Raw genomic sequence first — 23,001 nt, forward strand, 5'->3', positions numbered from 1 at the left:
TTCTAAAACCTTTTCAGAGAAACTTTAGAGTAAGTTTTTCCATAAAAAGAGGATGTATCTATTTTCCTTAATTTTTGTTTTATTTTTTCCTCATCCCTTTTCTTGATTTTGGCAGGTAAAAAAACATCCATCTGTTACACAAAAAAAAATCAAAAGTATTGTGATCTTTAGAATACTTCATTCAATTCAATTTAGTAAAATATTGGTATTTAAATGATTATTATTGACGTAACTATATTCTTCCGTCTATAACACGACACATGTTGTCTAGAGTTTTATGATAGGATCGGTACATCCCTGTAATTACATGTGCATATTGTGTTTATTCTGCAAAAGTTAATGCAACCAAGGCGTGGCACCAAAATTAGTGCTGTTAACATTTTCAATTTCTGCCATATTTCATGTACATTTAGTTACGACATCAAGCTATTTCATCAATTTGCAATTGGAGTTTCTTTTGATCAATTTTACAGAACAGAAACGATATTTGTGGTATGTATAAGGCTTAAATGAACACAAATATATTTTATTCTGTATATATATATATATATTTTTTGAATGAGCTGACAATCAACTTCTTTTCTAAATGATTTAAGAATTCTTTTTATACATTTATGTTTTTTTTTCTTTTTCTTCTTATCTTATTTCTTTATGGTGGATTTTTTAGGCAGGTTGGATTGGATGTCTCTCCTTCAGTTATAGTTAAGTTTTTGTTTGTTCGTCAGTTTTTTTATGTTATTTGAAACGGTTTGTCTAGAATTAATATTCATTCGTTTTAGTTTATATCGTTTTATGGAGTATGATTTCTTCGTGTAATTGTTGTTGGTTTTCTTTTTCTTTTTCTTTTTTCTTTATTTCTTTATTGTATTTAGTTATTTTTTTATTGTTCCTTGTAGTTTTATTAACATAAACTTTGGAGATTTAAAGGGAATGGTTGAGATATAAAAGAAATATATAAAAGTTACCGCACGTTAATCATTGTGTCATACTTAATTCAGGTGTCCTTTTAGTAGATTGATGTGTTTTGTCATGTTTTGGTGGGCTTTTTATCAGTTTATAGAAAATTTTGTAAATCGTTTCATAATTTTTCAAGACTATCTTTTTAGAAAGATTTATATCTTGTTATATTAAAGACACTCCTCTAATTACTGACGACCATATTTTGAGTTTTATTTGTCTTTGTTGTTTTATGCAGTAGGGTTGCTGTTTCATTGGCGTGATGATGTAAGTAAGATTCTTGTTTTGTTGTGTGTAAAATGACAAATTTAAATGACATTTGATCAAATTTGTTAACTCTGTCAATGTTAATTGACGATATAGTAACATCGCATTCGCATGAGTCTTTTATTCAATGAACAGAAGTAACCAAATTATTCTTTTCTTTTGATTTTCATTTATGGAATAAAACCACTAATGCATAGCCACCATTGCTTTCTATGTTAAATTTCAAGCATTCTTATCTATTTTGTCTTAAATTCAAATAAAGAGGCGGTCATTTCATGTCAAGACTATACCTTATATTGGCTTGTGCTGAAAAATTCCATATACCTTTACTCAAAAAAACTTTCAACAAGGTATAGTAATCCCAGGTCCTTAAGCTTCCATTTGATACCAAAATTACCCAAATATTTTACTTATAGACACAGTTACATGTATGCGTAGGAACTATTTTGTTTACATATGTACTGCTTTATTGTGTGTTTCTTCTGACCGTGCCCGAATTAGTAGTTCTTAACCTGATCAACAAATTAAACATAATGGAGTTGCGTTGTGCAATGATTAATGAACCCAGTTAAGTATAGATCATCTAGTTTTTTGTAGTTTTATATCGTTAAGTTTCAATCGCGGGCCACAATTTGAACCTTTTTGACGAGTGAATGCAACGAACGAACGAAAAGGTTTCCACAGTGTGGAGCAGTTGAAATTTTACAAAATATGTACACAGAAATCTCAGTTTGATAAGTTTTGCTTTCATATAGCGACGTTGCTGATAACTCCTCCTAACACGTTGTGATGTGACGTCTGTTCACGTCTAAAAACAGTGATACGAGGGCCTGGGAAGTAAGATAATTGCATTATATCCTCCTAATATGAAAATCGGAGGATGATTTGTTTTTAACAGGCATATTTTGCAGAGAATGGAAACGGGGAATGTGTCAAAGGTACAACAACCCGACCAAAGAACAGCCCAAGGCCACCAATAGGTCTTCAACGCAGCGAAAACCCATTGGTGGTATTGGGCTGTTTGCATGTTTGTTTTACGTGTCAGTCACATTGTCATTTGACAAATGTTCACCTACCACTTTTATCCAATTTATACGGGTATTATATATGTATGTCGTTACAGCTATATGTATGTATGATTTAAAAACAGAATATCAGCAAAGAACTGGATATTATGTATTTATTTGACTTTTTAAACGTTTCGGGCATTATCACCCGAGATCAAGTCACGAAAATTGTTATAGTCCTAATGTTGTTGAAGGTTTTTCAGGTATATGGTATACAGGCCAAAATTGGTCGTCTCATCATTTCAGCTCCCTTCGTGGGTTTTTACAACTGATAGCTAACTTGAAAAAAATTATATTATAACATGAATTTTACATGGAATTTTCACAATAATTCACTTGAATCAGAGTTCATGTGGATGTCACGTAAAATTAACGTGAACAACATATGCCTGTGTAATTTGATAGTCACTAGAAGACATTCGAGTAATCGCAGGCATGTGAATTGGATTGTTATGTTCATTTTCCAAGTTATCTGTTGTCATCTTACGAAGATCACATATAGCAATTTATAATGTTGAGGATAATAACCAGTTTTGTTAATCTTAGACCAAGTCAATGTTCATCTAAGGAGGTTGTGGTGCGTTTTTGTTTCAATTTCTTTTTTGGTGCATCCTTGTTTTCTCTATGTATATTGTGGTGCGTTGGTGTTTAGCAATGATGTTAATTTGTAATCATTTTGTGTTCGTCCATTTACAATTTACTTACATAGGAAACGAATATATTTACATAAATCCGAAAAATAAATGTTCATCTCAGAACGTGAAGTTGCGTTGTTTTATATATTTTGGGTTTTTTGTCCAATCTTATTACATTTAGGTTTGTTGTGGTTCGTTGTTGTATGGATTTGTTTTTTGTTTTCGTTCCTATCTTTCTTCGAGGAAACGAAAGTTTTCACATAAAACCGAAAGGGTTGTCGAATAGGACATTCTAGAATCCTTTTTTTCCGTAAGTATTCCCCAATACGGGATGGGGGGATGAATGATGATTCATGATTTTTATTAATTTAAAAGAAAGATAAAAAGGGTACAACTCCTGGATCTCTTTTTCTTCTGGACCATCAAATTGATTTCTCTTTTATGGGTTCGAATACAGAAATTTACACATTTACAAAGCCATCGCTTAGTAGCTTAGTCCATCACTGACTATTACTTACACGACTAGCGTAACAGGTGGAGCAGAAATTGTATCCCTTGAAGCAGCTTAGTGCATCACTGACTATTACTTACACGACGAGCGTCATAGGTGGAGCAGGAATGGCTTCCTTCGAAGCAGTTTAGTCCATCACTGATTTTTTTTTAGGTGTATTCTACGATATTTGTTTTCCTTTTCTCTGTAGTGGTGCGTTTTATGGACTTGTTCGACTGGTTCGACTGGTTTGTTTATTTGGTTCCAATAACTTTGTTTGTCGTTCTTATACTTTGTATTACATCTTTGGTTTATTATTTGGTTGAAGTACCTTACATTTTAAACACGTTTTTATTAAAGTATAGTGAGATAGAGAAAGACTGGAATTCCTCGTTTGCAGTTTTAACATTGACGTCTTTAGATGCATACTAAGAAGGTATTTCGATTTTGTTGTTATAAGTATATGTATAATATACGACGAAGGAAACGAACAGATACAAAAAATGAAAAAGTCAATAAGCTAAAGGTCGTATCACTGATATGCACAACTGTTGTGCAAGATTATTACATATATATTTATATATATATATAACACTAAACATGAAATTTTGCATTTCACAATTCATGAATGTTTGTTTTTCTTGTATATGATGTAATTGGTATTATTACGAATCTTTAATAGAAATTTCTAACCATTTGCAGTTAACAAGTAATGATCATTTTGATATAAAAATAAGGGAATGTGGTATTATTGCTAACGAGACAACTATTTGCACACTGTACAATATAAACCACTCCTGTTACAAACAATAAAATGTTTTTTTTAATTAACACATTAAAGACTTTTATTCACATAGTATTGAAATACAATAAGCATTTATGATAAAACCATGATTTCTTTTAAGATTAAATTACTTAATTGTATTTGATATTCAATAAACAAAGGAGTAGGCAACATGTGATTGTATCAGTCATGTTAGTCCCAGGAAACATGGGACCAAAAGTTAGATTGTTTCAGTCATGTAAGTCCCAGGTAACATGGGACCGAAAGTTAGATTTTATCAATCATGTTAGTCCCAGGAAACATGGGACCAAAAGTTAGATTGTTTCAGTCATGTAAGTCCCAGGTAACATGGGACCGAAAGTTAGATTTTATCAATCATGTTAGTCCCAGGTGCAACAGATTTTCATTAAATAAATGAATAAATAAACTATAGAAACGAATTTCTCGAAAAAGAGTATATTATTATTTAACATGGGCAACTCGGGCATTTTTGAAGACAAATCGGACCACTTTTAATGACAACTGGGGCCAGTCTAAGTGTCGGGTCGAACCAGTTTGAAAGACCATTCGGACAACTATGAGGGTCTGTAAGAATAAAAAAGCATAAAAAAAGAACAGAGACAAAATAGCCAAACATACACTTTTAGCTACCTCTTTACAAGCAAAATCAAAAATGAAAGTTCCAACTATGTACTGGCTTCCAAAGCTGCACAAAACTCCTTACAAATATAGGTTTATTTCGTCTTCAAGCCATTGTTCCACTACTAAACTATCTATTCTACTTACTAGTACACTTTGTACAATCAAAAACCTGGTAATAAATTGTTCAAAGAAAGCCTTTGAAAATAGTAGAATTAATTACTTTTGGAGTGTCAAAAATTCGTTTGAAGTACTTGATAATTTACATGCTTATATTGGTGCTTTCGAATCTGTTCAAATTTTTGATTGTTTTACCCTATATACCGTTTTGTCTCATAATCATATTAAGAAAAAATGCACACACCTGATTAAATGGGCATTTAAAAAGTCAGAATGCGAATATATATGTTCAAACTCTTTTAGGTCATTTTTTAATAACAACAAACAAAAGAACTATGTCAATTGGACCTGCTTTGATAGTATAACTGCCCTTGAATTTTTACTAGATAACATTTTTGTTCGCTATGGAGATTCCATATATCGTCAAATTATCGGAATTCTCATGGGGACTAACTGTACACCACTTATTGTGGACCTGTTTCTGTATTGTTATGAGTTACAATTTATGACTAAAATCAGCAAAGACCCATCGAAACAACATCTAATTCAAAAATTTAATAACACTTTTAGATATTTGGATGATATATTGGCGCTCAATAATGACGACTTCAGTATGTACACTAAAGAGATTTATCCTGCCGAACTGACTTTGAATAAAGCTAATACTAACAATGAACACTGCCCACTCCTGGATCTTGACATCTATATCTTTAACGGGAAGCTTAATACCAACATTTATGATAAAAGAGATGATTTTTCATTTCCTATTGTTAATTATCCATTTTAAGATGGTGATGTTCCCTAGTTTAAACATATTTATTCGTCATGATTACAAATATATCATCATACAAAATACATAATTGTAATAGGATTCGGAAACAAGCTGTACATAGCTTTTATTAATCCGTTTCCTTGAAATACCAACTCCAATTAACGATTACATAAATATAGCATGCAATGTTAAAATGATATGGAACAAGAATAAATAAGTAACTATATAACAAACAAAAAAAGGGTGAAAAAAATTATGATTTGAAAATAATGAAATTAAAACAAAAGAAGAAAAAAATAGAAAAAAAAAAAAATAGAAAAAAAGTAAGAAAAAAAATACACTTAAATACTACACACATGTCCAGATGAAATGCAACTTTGTCAAAAATAGTGAAAAATAATTTAACTTGTAAATCTCTTGCACTTTAGTAAAATTTTTTATACTTTTTCAAAAATATCTTTGTTTTGGTCTAAAGTTAGAGCTTTTGATTCAAATAAAAGTAAATTTGTGTTTAGTTTGACTGGATAATTAATTGAGAAAATAATGTCATTACGCAATGCGTCATATTTTTTACAATGCAATAAAAAATGAACTGTAGACTGGATTAGACCACACGAGCAGTTTGAAGAATCTACTAGATTTCGTTTGAACAAATGTTCATTTAAAGAACTACTATTCATCCTTAACCTGGCATGTAATACTTGACCCATTCTTGTACCAGTGTAGTAAAAATTTGGGCATTTATTAATTGGGTTTTTTTATACGACTTTTAAAAATACTTAAAGACGAAGAATTTCTCGTTTAATCTGGTAACTTATTCCACAATTTAATAGACAAAGGAAGGAAATAATCGGAGTAAAGATTAGTTCTTGTGCGTATTTTCGAAGTATTTTGAGTCCGACGAGTGAAATGGTTATGTAAATTAACTATTTGATTTGGTACCAAGTGTTGTAAATAATTTGGAGTTTCCTTATTTACCATTTTATAAAACATAGTGAGCTAGTGTTTTTCCCTTCTTTTTGAAAGTGTTTCCCAACCCGTTTCCTCATAAAGCATCTGTATTGAAGTTAATTTATTCCCACCCGTTACAATTCTCATAGCTTCAATTTGAACATTTTCCACTTTATTTATCAAGTATTGTGTTTGGTTATCCCAAATGACATCCCCGTACTCAAATATTGGTCGAATATATGAAAAATACATTTTTTCTAAAGTGAACCTATTGAGTATAAAACGCATCTTTCTAAGGATATTTATTCTATTGTATGCACGTTTAACTATATATTCAATATGATTATTCCATAACCCATTATTTGAAAAAATAATACCTAATTGTTTATGAGTAGCACCCTCTTGAAGATCAATGTCATTCATTTTTAAGATCGGATGACTAGGTTTTATTGATTTTCTTGAAATAATCATGGTTTCTGTTTTTTCGTGAATTAAAGTTTACAAGCCACTTAGATAACCACATATGAATTTTATTCAGATCTCTATGTCAGCAGTATTTTCAGGGGTGTCTACTGTCAAATGAATACTTGTGTCGTCTGCAAATAATTTGATAGTAGCTTTAATATCAGTTACTATGTCGTTAATAAAGATTAGAAAAAGTAGCGGATCTAAAATTGAGCCCTGCGGGACACCTGCAGTTATCTATCTACATGTTGAATTGCTCCCATTTAAGACCACTCGTTGACTCCTTTCAGATAGATATTCACAAAACCAATTTTGTAAATTTCCAGAAATTCCATATTGTTTAAGTTTGGATAATAGTCCTTTATGCCAAACCCGATCAAAAGCTTTGCTGATGTCACAAAAAACCACCCTAATTTCTTTTCCGTTATCCAAAGCTCTACCGAATTTATTAGAAATATCAATTAGTTGATTTATGGCAGAATCGCCTTTGGTAAAACCCGATTGATTAGGGATGATGATCCTGTTTTCAATTAGAAAGTTGTGTACATGTTTATAGACACATCGCTATATGCACTTTGATAAGATACTTAGCAACGAGATTGGTCTGTAATTTTTTACCTCATTTCAGTTGTTACTCTTCAAAACTGGAGTTACATTTGCTTTTTTTCCAATCTGCAGGAAATATAGCTTTAGATAAAGATAAATTAAATAGTTTACAAAGTGGTTATTTTTTAGCTGTGAAGCAGCCTCTTTTAATAATATTGGGTTTATCAAGTCTGGACCTGAGGCCTTATTAGGATTTAAAATCTTTAGTACATCTTCGACTTCACTATCTCTAAGTGTAATGTCACTTAGTGTACAGTCTTGAATGGTTAAGTCAGGAATAACGGCTTCGGTATCATCTATGTTTGTCTGCATGGCAAAAAAGTTATAATATTCGTTTGCTTTATCAATATCATTAAATATCAAATTATCATCCTTAAGCAGGGGAGGAATACCCGAGTGAGAAGGTTTAATACCAGAAATTTGGTTACAGGTTTTCTACCAAGTTCTTGTTGATAGGCTACTATTTGAAAATTTTTGTAGAAGATTATTTTGATATTGTTTGCGAGCTTGTCTTATTGAAGTGGTCACTTTATTTCTATTTTGTCTAAATTTGTTCCATTCGGCGGGTTGATTAAACCGCTTTGTTTTTCTTTCTTATGAGTTTTCTTAAATCGTTATTTAACCAAGCAGGGTCAGTTTTCCTAATAGTTACGATTCTATTGGGAATGGAAATTTCAGCTGCATTTAGGATACGATTTGAAATTTCAGAATTTATTTTATCAACATCATTTAGAGCAAATATACTATCCCAGTTGGTTTTGGTTAATATGCGCCTATATTCATCAAAATCACCTTGCTTATATAACCATATTTTTCTTTTAAAATACAAACAAGCAGGCTTTTGTGCATTAATAAACCCCATTACTGGACAGTGATATCTTATTTGGTCTAATGGTGGTGGCCCAACTCCACAATACGGTACAAAATCGGAGTTATCAGTTATAATTAATTCAAACAGTGACGATGACTGTTCAGTAAAATGAATGGGATCTTCAATAAGTTGCTCTAAACTGTAATTTGTACAAATATTATGTATTTTGGAATTAGCACCATTTAGCAAGTTATCGTTAAAATCTACTGTTACAATAATTCGGTCATATTTAACATCATTTATGGCAGACGCGATTGAACTTTCAATGGTTGTCCATATCACATTGTTACCTTTTGTTAGCACGTAGAAAGTTCCATACAATAGGAAGTACACCACTAATTCGTGGCCCCATTGCTTTCTATGTTAAATTCCTCAATTTCAAGCAGACACAGCTCTTTTGTTTCAAGTTCAAATAAAGTGACAATCATTGCATGTCAAAGCAACACTTTACGGTGTCTTGTACTGGAAAAATCAACATACCTTTAATGGCATATAAGAAAGAACTGGTTCCCGGAACTTCGGATGTACCAAAACAGGTACTTCAGATCTGACATACAGGCAAAAAGTACCCTCTTTATAAAATTTGGTGCAGTTTTTTTAATATTTAAAATTATAAGTCAAAAAGTGTTCTACAATGATCACCAGTCATTAAGCTTTCATTTGATACCAACAATACCTAAATATTCTACATATTTTGAAAGTTACACTCATGCGTAGGAACTATTTTGTGCTAAATATGTACTACTTTCTGGTATGTGATTTCTGGCCGGGCCGAATTAGTGGTGTTACACCTATAACAGAACAAAACTTGCTATACTGACTTCAGCATCACTTTATTTCATTCTATGATCTATTTCAAGCAATAAAAATTACATAAAGCTTAAGTCCAAATACTATTTTACTAATTTTAAGCTCAAATTGGACTGGTAGTAACATATAGGTTATTCAAAGAAAACTGCATATGGATATTATAAATGGCCAATATACTTATTTTATTCTCAATATCATTGTTGTATTTAATAATTTCTGTTAGGAAAACAATGTGCTTACCAATAGTCATATTTCACCAGAGTTTGTTCATTTAATAAAAATATATTAGACCAAACCTAAAACATAATTGAGAAAATTGTCCCCCCTTTTTTCTTCAAATTGGAAAAGGGACATTTTTGGTATAAACCATACTTCTGTGGTACAACATAGATTATAAAGAGCAATTTATATATATTTCAGCTGGATAACTTGCTAAGCTGGTTCAAAATTGCATGTACAGTGAGATTTTGGAATTCTTATATGAGTATATACCAATTGCCTAGATTGTGAAAGGCTATCATAAGAAAACCAATAAAACTTGAAAAATCATAGAATTATTTGACCAAGAGCTATTTTTTTTACCATAAACAAGTCATTATATACATGTTTTATTGATTGCAATCCCAAATAATGCAAAAATAAGAATTTGGAGTCAAGTCTTAACTGCATGCATGTTGTGTGACCATAAAAGGCTAAAATACCTGATTATGTCAATTTAAGAGCTGAAATTTCCCATAAACAGAATTGTTCATCCAAAAAAGATGATTAAACATGTTTACTTACATCAAATATGACTTATTTTCATTGGAATAGGTACAACTTCTAAGAATTGAATTTCTGATGATTCTCTGTAATAGGAAGTACACCACTAATTCGTGGCCCCATTGCTTTCTATGTTAAATTCCTCAATTTCAAGCAGACACAGCTCTTTTGTTTCAAGTTCAAATAAAGTGACAATCATTGCATGTCAAAGCAACACTTTACGGTGTCTTGTACTGGAAAAATCAACATACCTTTAATGGCATATAAGAAAGAACTGGTTCCCGGAACTTCGGATGTACCAAAACAGGTACTTCAGATCTGACATACAGGCAAAAAGTACCCTCTTTATAAAATTTGGTGCAGTTTTTTTAATATTTAAAATTATAAGTCAAAAAGTGTTCTACAATGATCACCAGTCATTAAGCTTTCATTTGATACCAACAATACCTAAATATTCTACATATTTTGAAAGTTACACTCATGCGTAGGAACTATTTTGTGCTAAATATGTACTACTTTCTGGTATGTGCTTTCTGGCCGGGCCGAATTAGTGGTGTTACACCAATACATTTTTGTTATTTATGTTTAGCTGAATCCATATTACCTCAACACCGGGCACTTCCAAATCATCACGTCTCTTCGAGTGAATATTTTCTTTAACATATACTATCACACCTCCCCCACTTTTTATGGGACACCTATCTTTTCTGAATGGTTTCTGGTAGTTAAAAAGTTCAACTGAGTCTGTCGAGTTATTACCGTTCAACCAAGTTTCAGTAAATGACAGTTTATCAAAATCTTCTACTCAGCAACAATCAGATCAAGTTTTGGAAGTAAGCTTTGCACATTTAAATGTAAAAAGGAAATTGAAGTTGAAAACATTTCACGTGAACTGTTACTCTCTGATACACTTTTCGAAGCAAATATTATGATCGTCATTATCATCAGATAATTGATGAGGACCAGGATAAGTTTCTATCCCACCAATAATTAGAAGTAATTGAAGAACAAATAACACAAAATTAATTTGAACAACGTGATCCGAAAACTGATCGTTATCGCCAAAACATTTCGATTGATTAACACTTTCGTTAAAACCGAAGTGTGAACGATTTTTTATACATTTGTTTAAAACAGACAATTCAAGGGAAAACCAAATCATTGTGTTAATTCTTAATGTGTTAACCTTGTCTTTTGAAAAATTCAACAAGTAGAAAAGATATACCTCATACATATTACAAAATAGATTTTTCGTGTTACCACATAAGTATTGATCGACTCCAATACCCATTATGTAACACCTGACTGATCAACTAAGTAGCGAAGTGGTCATACAAAGCTACATAGAAGATAACAGTATAAATCTATACAATCTATAAATAAACATTCAATAGAATACAAGACACAAAACAGTTTGCATTTCATCGGTGCACAAAAATAAACAATAAAAAAGGAATTTAACATATATAAAAAAATTATGTTTCTGGCCCAATTAAGGAACATACAACTGGGGCATGGAGGATTTGAAAACAACGTTTTTTTTTACTATGATGACTGACAAAAATTTGAAGATAAAGGTCATTCGTTTGCGAACTATTGTTAAACAGTTTTTTGACACAACCGTTAGGTCGTGATAATACGCATGAGTAATTATTTATACGATCTTAACTGTAAAGTTATACTTATAACTCTCCTAGATGTTTTGTTAGATGTAACAAAATTTTTACACAATTTGTTGAGAACATAGATTGTAGTGAATTCATATTAAATAATAAAATATGTAGCAAAATTATCCTAAAAGCTCCACTTATGATTTACCGATAACTTTGTATATGCGATTTTGATTATTATAATTTAATTGTTATATTTGTTTTTTTGTAAATCTAAAATTTCAGATATAGATACATAAGGCAAATTTATAAAAGAAAAAAAAATACTATACCCTTTATAATAAATAGGGTTTTCCTTTAGTTTAACGGTCATACATTTACGCAAATTACAGTAAGATACAAATTTTAAGCCATTTGTGACTGATTTCTATTTTGCCATTAACATACAAAAGCTACTACCGACTTATTTTGATTTGCTATACAGTTTATGCATGTGACTGGTATCATGTCTAGGATCCATCATGTCGATCATCTGAGATGGCTGATTGATTAATAGAAGCTGCAGAAGAAACTGTCTGGGCATAAGTACGGTATTTGGGATCTTTGGTACTCTCTTTGTTGTGGCGTCTTTCTGTAGAGTTCATTTCCAGTCTATGAAGGAAATCAAAAACGCCTGGCATACACAAATTGGTACAAAACTGGTCAAATGAATGAGTGTTTACTTAGTGTATTTGTTCTTGGTTGTCCTTCACCATTATTTTGCCATCGTTTGGCCATGTGTCTTTTATAATATGTTCTATTTTTAACTGTCGGATCTTGTAAGCAATGTTGTTTCTTGTTTAAGTTAAGTCTTCGTTCAGTTTAACATTCTTCATATCCTGTCTATTTTTCGGTAGCTTTTTGCATCGAAGTATGCGTTTTTTGACTTGAGGGTCTTTAAGTCTAACAATAATTTGCCTTGGTGGTGTGGAATGAACATTATTCTCGTTTTCATTGCTGTTAATAGTGAGCGGCGCCGGACCAATTCTATGCGACCTTATAATGTCTCCAGGTTGCAGCTCTCTGTCAATCGATTTTACAAGGGTTGTTACCAACTTACCAGTTGTTTCCATATTACCACCGTCAGGAATGCCATTGATTCTCATTACATCACGACGTCCATATTGCTCGAGCAAATCAAGATCGTCTCGCAATTTTTTATTTTCATTCGTAAGTTTATTTATCTCTTGTTTATATTGGTCTATGGTTGCTTTTGATAGTATAATCAATTTCGGAATGTAGCATTTGTTTGAGTTCCAGTGCAATTCTAGTTACATCGGATTGAGTTAAAGAACACGTGATTGGCTGTGAGGTAGACTTTAAGGGTGGTTGGTGGTCAAAAGAGCTAAGTCCAGCTTCTATAGGAGCATGTCTTATAACGGACTGATCGACATTTATAGACGGAGATTAGCTGAAGTAGCTGGTGAAGTTTGTGATGACACTATAAATCTTTTTGTAGATTCCTGTTCCCTTGTCGCCATCTTATGGTGTTTATATATCTCAACTTGTTCGATTCGCTCGTGTATGTAACAGCGTATTTGATTTAATCGAAAGAAATCTCTGTATTACTTTAACAATTATTACACCAGGGTTTTCGATATCACAAACTATTCAAAAACATTTACTAAATTTTATCATCGGTACAAGGACATCATTCGAAAATATATATAAATCAACATGCAGACATCTTGTAAGTTCATGTATTTCACATCCAATCTTTGATGGTAATATTCTTTACAAAGCACAAAAATGTCGGTATTCACCTCAAAAGCTAACCAAACCTTTAAACAGACTTATTCAGAAGGGATATAGTTATGATACTGTTGTCAGGTCATTAAGGATTGCATATTTTGGTATTAATATTGATTCACTCATAGGGTCTTTGCATCGGAAATAAACACATTTATTCTAAAACCAGTTGTTGGCATGATACGGGGTTATGTTCTTCTCTTATATTTTATGATGGTATGATACTAAACCCCTAATGGGAGGGATTGTGCATGATTTTCGTATGATGAAGACATTATTTTTCAATCAGTTTAATTGAGGTCTGGAGCTGGCATGTCAGTAACTGCTAGTAGTTATTTGTTAATTTATGTATCATTGTCATTTTTCTTAGTTTCTTTTGTTACCTATTCTGACATCGAACTCGGACGTCTTTTGAACTGGGTTTTACTGTGCGTATTGCTGTGTGTTTCCTTATTCTACATTGGCTAGAGGTATAGGGGAGGGTTGAGATCTCACAAAACATGTTTAACCCCGCCGCATTTTTGCGCCTGTCCCAAGTCAGGAGCCTCTGGCCTTTGTTAGTCTTGTATGTGTTTTTAATTTTAGTTAATTTATGTTTTGGAGTTTAGTATGACGTCCATTTTCACTGAACTAGTACACATTTTTATTTAGGGGCCAGCTGAGGCCCATCTCCGGGTGCGGGATTTTCTCGCTGCGTGGAAGACCCATTGGTGGCCTTTGACTGTTATCTGCTCCTTGGTCGGGTTGTTGTCTCTTTGACATATTCCCCATTTCCATTCTCAATTTTATTCAACATATAAAGAATAGAGAAAATTTTGGTGTTAAAATATAAGGAATAGAAATTGATAGGAAAATTATTTAAAAAATAGACGGGAAATGTTATAAATATTATTGAATAAAGAAACAACTACAAAACAGTTGTAATAAGTGGTAATTGAAGGACAATAACTCCTATTAGAAATCCGCTGATGCTTTCGATCATTCATACTTATCTGTATATCTTTCTAAGCGTACAAGTTGTTTTTATCAATTTAAAGTGTCTGTTATTTAATCTGAGTGTTGAACGTCCTACACAACAAATAAATTCTTTAAGTCGGAGGGTTAAAATTTCTGAATTAGTACCCCTGCATGAAATGTTAATGACCAACTTACCAGGTGAGCCTGTCAGGCTCCTGGGAGTCTGTAGTTAGTTCTTTAAAATATCGATATCTATGAAACGAGAAGATCCTTTTTGTGTGTTGCTTCTCCGTCTTCTAGATTAAATAGTCACTATGGCTCTCTTTCCTAGAGGTAGTATGAAAATTGTAATTTTGTTATCCACATCCTTTTGATTATTCATTTTTTGGTAAGTTATTGGGGAATAATTCGGAAAACAAAAATTACCATCGTTTATGACATTGTATATATTTTTGATTACAGATAGAAAATGAAAATGTTAATGGTATTGACGGTGCTCTGTATGGTAATATTTGGTAATTATTAACTTATCGTTTACTTAATGTTAACAATCCTGATACGTGTTCTGTATGGTAATACTTGGTAATTATTAACTTATCGTCTACTTAATGTTAAGAATTATGATCCAACTACATTTCATAAATTCGTAACCTTGCCAACTTGAAGTTTTGCTTATTTTCTTTATATTGATAGAACATGTTTCCCTAGTTCCCTTTACTGTGCCTTCATTGATGTTCGTGGTATACAAATTTTCGTGGATTTTGTGGTTGTAAAAAACACAAATTGAAATATTTGACGCTATTTAATTGTGTGATTACAATAATAGTAGCAAATGACGAAACAACGTAATAAAGATCCCTCGAATTATTTTTTTCCAAAACTTGAAACAAACGAAAATAAAGGAATCCACAGTAATTGCATTCGTGGTATGGTATACAAGTGTTATATTTATGGTCACATGTGTAGAATGAACAATTGGCAGTCCACACCAATCTAAGGCATCAGTAGACTTTACGCTGAAAAACACATATTACATATATATATATTAAAAAAAACAGTGTATATGTGTTGCAAATAAAATACTGTGTAACAGATTATATAGAACCTTATATCATTTACCATGTATATGAGTCCAATTTTTGAACGATAGATAAATAAAAGAGATGTGTTAAGCTTACTACTTTATCTGTCGTGTTATTTTTTTTTAAATAATGTTTCGAAATATTCATATAATAAAAGAACGATATGTCGACAACATTCAACATTAGAAGTTGGAGGTTTTAAAAACAGTTATTCAAGTTGGACTGTCGATGTTTGCTTTTGTGAAATATCTTTTAAAACACAGTCCATCCATATATTAGAAATAAATCATTTAATGCCATTTTGGTTAAATTTGATCTCATTATATGTCCGGGCCCATTTTAGACAACTAAAATACTACTTATCGCACCAAGCATCATAGCAGTCAACAAGAACATTAGTAATGTCAAAAACGTATGCTAGAACATATAATGTAGTATTGAAAGGAAGGCTTTTCTCACATTTTTGGTTTAATGACTGAAAATTAGGAACTGATATTTTGGTAACATCCCAGAACGAACCAGCAGCTTACTTCATCACTTAGAGTTATGGAATGATTCTTTTTTCTTACTATCCCGGAACGGAGAAGGTATGAAAAGGTCACTTTTCTGTCCTTTGAAAATTATAAAGCATTAAATTGTATCAAGTGACATCGTAAAGATGTTTACGAGACCACTTAAATGTCCATGAGACCTTCCTGGTCGGTCAATATCAGCAACATTTGGTTTCAGCTTATATTAGGTACATACTGAATCAAAATGATTTCCCGACAAAATTTCACATTCGATAAGGTCGGTGGCCTTTAAGGGAATCTGTAATGTTGTATCCGGCAGTATTTTGTGATATGTTGCCTCCGTACACATCGAAGATAAAAGTCTCCATCAGTTCCTCTTGGTATCATTTATATAAATATATATATCATCTACATCTAGACCTAATTCAATGAAGATCGAAATAACAAAAAATGTCTACACAATGCTCGTTGACCCTTTTCGTGGATTTTCGTCGATTTCTAATCGCAAACTGAAACTTTAAGCGCTATATGCATATATCAAAGTTGAAATGTTTCCGGGAAAACTTTTCATAAAATCTGTGTCTATTTGAGTTTCCCTTTGTTAATATTTTTAGAGATATCATGTTTTAAAAGTACATTTTTATTAAATTTTGTTGATAAAAATCAATGAACTATAAATAAAAAATTGTGATTTGCGTAAGGGTAAACTTTTTTCTAGAACAATGATAATTTACGATTACTTGTAGAGAAGTAACAAATCTTTATCATATATGCTATTTGGCACTAATGTTTAGAACGATTCTGTTTCTTAACACTATGGGAGGAGAACGTATGATAAAGCCACTTTTTAGTTTCCTGATTTTGATAATTAAAATGCAATAAATTGTATCAAGTAACATCACAAAGACATCAATTACTAGTATAATTTATTCAAACTTTGTATTACATTTTCTGTTAGATTTTTCGAATCTCATGTATTTGAATTTCACTGTTTTTGCAGTTTTTCACATAAAATAATGACTTGATTATACCTCATTATTTAGAAACGGCGATAGTCACGTGATTTTCTGCTTTGTGTTGTGTCTACCTTTGATTTTATGTTTAATCTAAAGGTGCAAGTTCTCAGTATATGACAGGTGAGTACTGCCAGGATATTTTGTGTGAATATACGCATTCAGCAACAGATTGTATCAGCTGTTGTCAAACCAAAGGATTTAGTGCAGGTGGAGCGTGTAGTTATGACAAGTGTTTGTGTTACGTTCACGAAGGTACGTGTTGTATTATTCGGGATTTGATTAACTTTATTACGAAATGTGATGTGTATTTATAAATACGTCAAGTCATACAGTGATTCTGGTTTAGTACTTAACTAGCCTACAAACGTTGTCAAGCTGATATGTATCCGAAAAGAACCAAAATATAGCCAAACCTATACAAGGAATCAGATCTGTGTAAAAGATAACGTAATTCTAATAAAAAATAATTAGAAATACAAAATTAGAAAAAAATGTACACAACTCCATTTGTAAATATCACTGATTTATAAAAAAAACTACATCGCAAAATTCAAATAGATCTCATGTAAATAAATCTTTTGCTAAATAAAACAAAAACTGTAAGGATACATCTACCATATAAATTGGCGTTATATACATAGAAACGGTGAGTAAAACAAGCATTCGAAATATTCATAGTACCGTCTTTAAATGATCTAAAGTTGAAGTTAATTCATGAATATTTTCAGTCTCTATAAAGCAGAGATCCTGTAACATGTGTTTTCAGATATACGGATTCCATTTTCAAATATGCTGTTGAACTATTAAATCAAAATGTGTAATTTTATTTGTTAATTTTATTTATTATAATATATATATATATATATATATATATATATTTGCAGATAACAACGACCGTTGATCGTCCAAGAAAACACGCCACAGTTAAAATTCATGAATAAATAACTATTACTCTTACAATTGATTTTTTAAGTAACCTCCTGATAAATGACTTATCTAATAATACTTTTTTTCTGGTAAAAGGAGAGCAATTACATCAGTATACTTTCTACAGATTCATAACAAAAAAAGTGTACGTAAATAAAGTATGATTATAAAAATAAGGAGATGTGGTGTGATTGCCAATGAGACAACTATCCACAAAAGTTCAATAACGTGGATGTAAGTAATTGTCTGTTTACAACTTGTCATATGATATTACATCAGTATGCTGTCTACAGATTCATAAAAAATACAGTGTCCGTGAATAAAATATGTCTGTCTGTTTACACCTTGTCATATGACATAACATCAGTATACTGTATACAGATTCAGGTATGAATAAAATAGATTCTTTATATTTCCAAGTCACCATACGTCAATGTTTAAACTTTGTCAGAATGCGTACTCGGTATTTCGTATATAGAAATAAGAAGATGTGGTATGATAACCAATTAAGTAACTCTCCTCCAGAGATTAAATGACGTAGAAGTTAACAACCATAGATCACAGAAAAAGAGAGGAGAGGAAATTCGCCAAATTTCTTTTCGAAACATCCGCAGCAAGGTTTGCCAATGCAAATATTTACTGTGCCATCAAATGTGTCTGGTGATCTTCCATTTAAGTATAATTTTTCTAACACCCATACAAACAGTCAGTTCACTAACTTTAATATGTCTTGGGATGCAGACAGCGTGAAATTTCATTCTTCTGATAAAAGCCATCAGCAAGAAAAATAGGAACGTCATCGTACTGTGAATAGAGGAATCGCGTTTTCTGATTAATCAGAGCATTCTAATGATAAACAGAAGACGAAAAGTCTCAAATGAATTGAGATGCTACCCGAATGTAAGCTAGAAAAAATACTGTTCAAGTTAACACTAACGACGTTCTCGTCGCGTTTTGTTGAACGATGTTCATTCCTTCATCCGACATGATAAAACAGATCAAACGAATGAAGCTAAAAAAAAATCAATTTGTTAAGAACGAACGTAGCAAGCACAACACTGGATTGACCGTTCAAAGGTCAAAACCGGTTCTTCAAACACATCGAGAGGTAAAAAAAGAGACTTGGTCGACACAAATTTGGCGAAAGGAATTTGAAAGAGACAGAGGGACAATTCACACCTACTGAAATAGTAACTCGTTTTCAGGAGGAGCGGCCCTCTGAGAAAACAAAAACCGTTAGTCGTGCACATAGCTAAAATTATGTAGTCGTTTATAGTTTTAATACTGAGATCCGAACTTTAGGAGCACACCATAATAATCAGTGGAAAACGAAGTCACCATTTTCCCTAGATATATCCAATAAAGATAAGTCTGTACTCGGACATAATAATCTCGATAACACCCACAATTTCAACTGCATGGGAAAATAAATTTCTAAGTGATACACTAATCGATAATACTAATAATAATGATAAACACAAAATAAATAAAGTAGCATGGGTGAAACATGCAAGTCAACCTCGAAAGATACACACTACTTTAAACAATAAAAATCATTTTCCTCGGAAGGACAATGAAGAAAAGTTTTTAAATTTCCAAAGTTCTTGGCACAAATCCTGGTGGACAACATAGTATTGACAACTACTATACATTTTGAATACTTGTTGATGTATGAGTCTACATTCGTCACAACTTGATTATCAACCCTCACAGACTGATAAAAAAGGAAGTAGATATTTGTACATATTTTGTAGATGATATGAAAACTGAAATAACAGCTTAATTTGATAAACATTTTTTCTTCCAAAGATGCTAAGATTTGGTTTGAAGGTTTGGCTGTACCTGTAGAAAACTTATTTCAAACGGATTAGCACATCCTAAATTTTACGGTGATGTTGTTAATCGAGACCGGAAATTAAGATACGATCCGGGTAAACTTATCAATCCTTTAAATAAATTTATTCTAAAGGTTTACCGATTCAACACTGTAATTAAATCTTTGAATATTGTTTTTTTTTGGTTTAAATATTGATTTTGTTATCAGTAAATTAAAACCATACTGAATATTATTGTTATACACATATGTACTTTCACGGTACTACAATCTGTCGATACCTATATTTTGGCTTTGCACAAGGTCATGTTTTTTTCTCTGATTGTTAATGACGTCTTTACACTAAATCCATGGGATGTTTAATGTGTACTGATTGATGTTTTAGTCTTAGATACATGATTTATTTAATTAGTTGTTACTGGCTTTGAACTAGCTGTCAGTCACTGCGAGTACTCTCAGATCTGTACTCAGTGTCTTTTTTTGTTGTTAGAGATGAGGGATGGATAAATACCCTGAAACGTCCGGTCTGTGTTTTTGATTGAAGTGTAACTGATTTGTATCGATCTGATGAGTTAAGCCTTTTTCAACTAATTTTTATAGTTTGTTCTTATGTTGACTAGTGTGAGGCTAGCCGGCGTTAATATTCATGAGGCTATAGCTAGCCGTCAATAATATTCATGAGATGAGACCGCGTTCGATGAAGTGGTGTGTGTAATTAATAGATTGTGACAATAAAATAACATGTTGCTGTAAATATCCAATATGGTTCTGCTATTTATATCAATATAAAATCTTAAATCAATAGGTGTCTTTTGCAAGGTCTGCGTTTTTGAAACCATTTAACATAAAAGTTAATAAAAAGGTTAATGCCTCAATACACATAAAACTAAGAAACGATTCATTAAAATTATGTGATTAGTGAAATATTTTAAAATGAAACTACAATAAATAAAAGGATGATTAAATATAGAAATTAAGCGATTACTGTAAATAAAGAAATTGAACAAAGGTGACGCCATGCTTCTTCAACATAGGACATACACTCGTTCAAACAATCCATATAAATACGGTTCTTATTAATAGTTATCATCTTTGACTTCTCGAAGTGTTTAAACATTTGACATTAGTGATTTAACAAATATAATTTACACGTACATTGAAAGGAATTAAAGGGAAATAATTTTCATATGGGCATTCCATAATCTCTTCGTTTCTGCAAATATAGACTCATCTCAAAAGTACAACATGCCATAAATACGATCGTATATCTTCCATTTTGAACAGATCATACAAACAAGAAGATTTACAGTTAATGAAAAAAACTGAAAAATAAAAACTATCAGTTACTATTTCAATGACATATCATTTTTCAAAACTACGGAGATCAATCAGAGTCTTTAATCTCAACATTAATAGGCCATACCATTCAGAGGTAGGCATGGCATCTGAAAGGCCCTAGACTCGTACGATATTGTCAGTATAGGGTGGGGGAAGGGGATGTACCTCGGTATATCACATAGTCAAAATTAAGTATCGCCGGCTGGCCAAACAAGGAGATTCTCCACGTGGGCCATTATACCAGAGGTAGAGGTAGGCATGGCCTCTAAAATGGCCAAATAACACTTATGCCCTAGACCCGTACGAGTTTGTCAGCATATAGTTGGGGAGGTGGGTACCTCGGTATATCACAAAGCCAAAATTAAGTATTGCCAGCTGGCCAAACTAGGAGATTCTCCACGTGGGCCATTATACCAGAGGTAGAGATAGGCATGGCCTCTTAAATGGCCCATAGCACTATTGCCCTAGACCCATACGAGTTTGTTTTCATAGGGTTGGGGGATTACCCTTTACGGTGTCCTCGTTTCTGCGGTAACTTGCCTCTAACGGTTACTTTCAGACCCTCCAAAAACATATTCTCTATACAAATTAACTAAAATCAGCTGTCACTTCTCTAACGCGGTCAGCGGTCACCTATTTGTTGCACGACATCTTCATTTCAACTTTTAACAATGATCATTTTAGAGTTTTCTTCACGTTTACAGCACCGGAATCTTATCTTCTTATCCACTGACGCAAGAATTATAACTCTACCGATTGAAAAGACTAAAACAATTTGCCCCGATCCCGAACTTAGTCGATCTCGGAATCAATTTGTTTTTACGGAACCTCCTTTCAAAGGTAACCTCTCTTGAGCGGTCACTTTCGACACTCTACAAGATTGACTGCTTAATACAGGTTTGACTGTATATCACAAAGTAAAAATTAACTATTGCCGTCTGGCCAAACTAATCTCATCTGTGTTTGATATGAAATTCATCTTTCCCTTGCTTAATCCAAACTCTTTTAGAAATATGCGTCTAACCCGCTCAAAATGTGAAATGGAATTGAATGAATTTTGAAAGTTGATATTACAAATTGCATTTACTGTTAGCTGTATGGCGATATTTATCAGTTAAACGGGCATGGTCGCGAACTTTATTAGTTTTTAATTCTCCAACGCATATATTACAATGTAACACTTGAATCGAAAGATACATAGTGTTCATTCTTCATTCTCAAGCATTTGTATAAGGCCCGGATGGATTTGGTTGCCACGAACCCTCAACGTGCAATTGCAATTTACAAATTTGATATATATACCTTGCTCTGATAATTCTGTTTCTACAGACTCATGTTGACTGTAGTACTTGCTGTGTTTTTCTAAGATGTTTTGTCTGGTGCATTGACTTACACATTGTCGACACCAAAAAGTGTTATGTCCATGCGTTGATACATGTGATCCTAAATTTGAGACAAAGGTCTCGATCCAACAGTAGTGTTGACTATCATTATTGGTTACAAATAAAAGATCTACTAGCATTCGTCTGATTCTTTACTTTTCGATATTCTGAAGGAGTATGCTTCATCTACCTCCTTATAACAAAAACGTTTTATACTGAGATCATGTCTAATCGCTCAAATTTATTAATCTCCTTGAGTGACCTTGAAAATTTAAATCTGAATTAAAATCATCTAAACATTTGTGTAGTTTTCAATTATACTTCTTGTTCAACTTTTTTAATGGTAGCCATTCCACTTT

General features: G+C 32.2%; 1 long non-coding RNA gene across 1 annotated transcript; it reads left to right on the forward strand.

Moving 5' to 3' along the window:
• Nucleotides 1-294: 294 nt before the first annotated feature.
• Nucleotides 295-18,121, forward strand: LOC127737269 (uncharacterized). The gene is made up of 4 exons (XR_007999329.1): nucleotides 295-492; nucleotides 15,014-15,066; nucleotides 17,258-17,413; nucleotides 18,046-18,121. It is a non-coding gene; the product is annotated as an uncharacterized LOC127737269 (long non-coding RNA).
• Nucleotides 18,122-23,001: the final 4,880 nt, after the last annotated feature.

The sequence above is a fragment of the Mytilus californianus genome, unplaced genomic scaffold, assembly GCF_021869535.1.
Source record: "Mytilus californianus isolate M0D057914Y unplaced genomic scaffold, xbMytCali1.0.p SCAF_4, whole genome shotgun sequence".
NCBI lineage: Eukaryota > Metazoa > Mollusca > Bivalvia > Mytilida > Mytilidae > Mytilus > Mytilus californianus.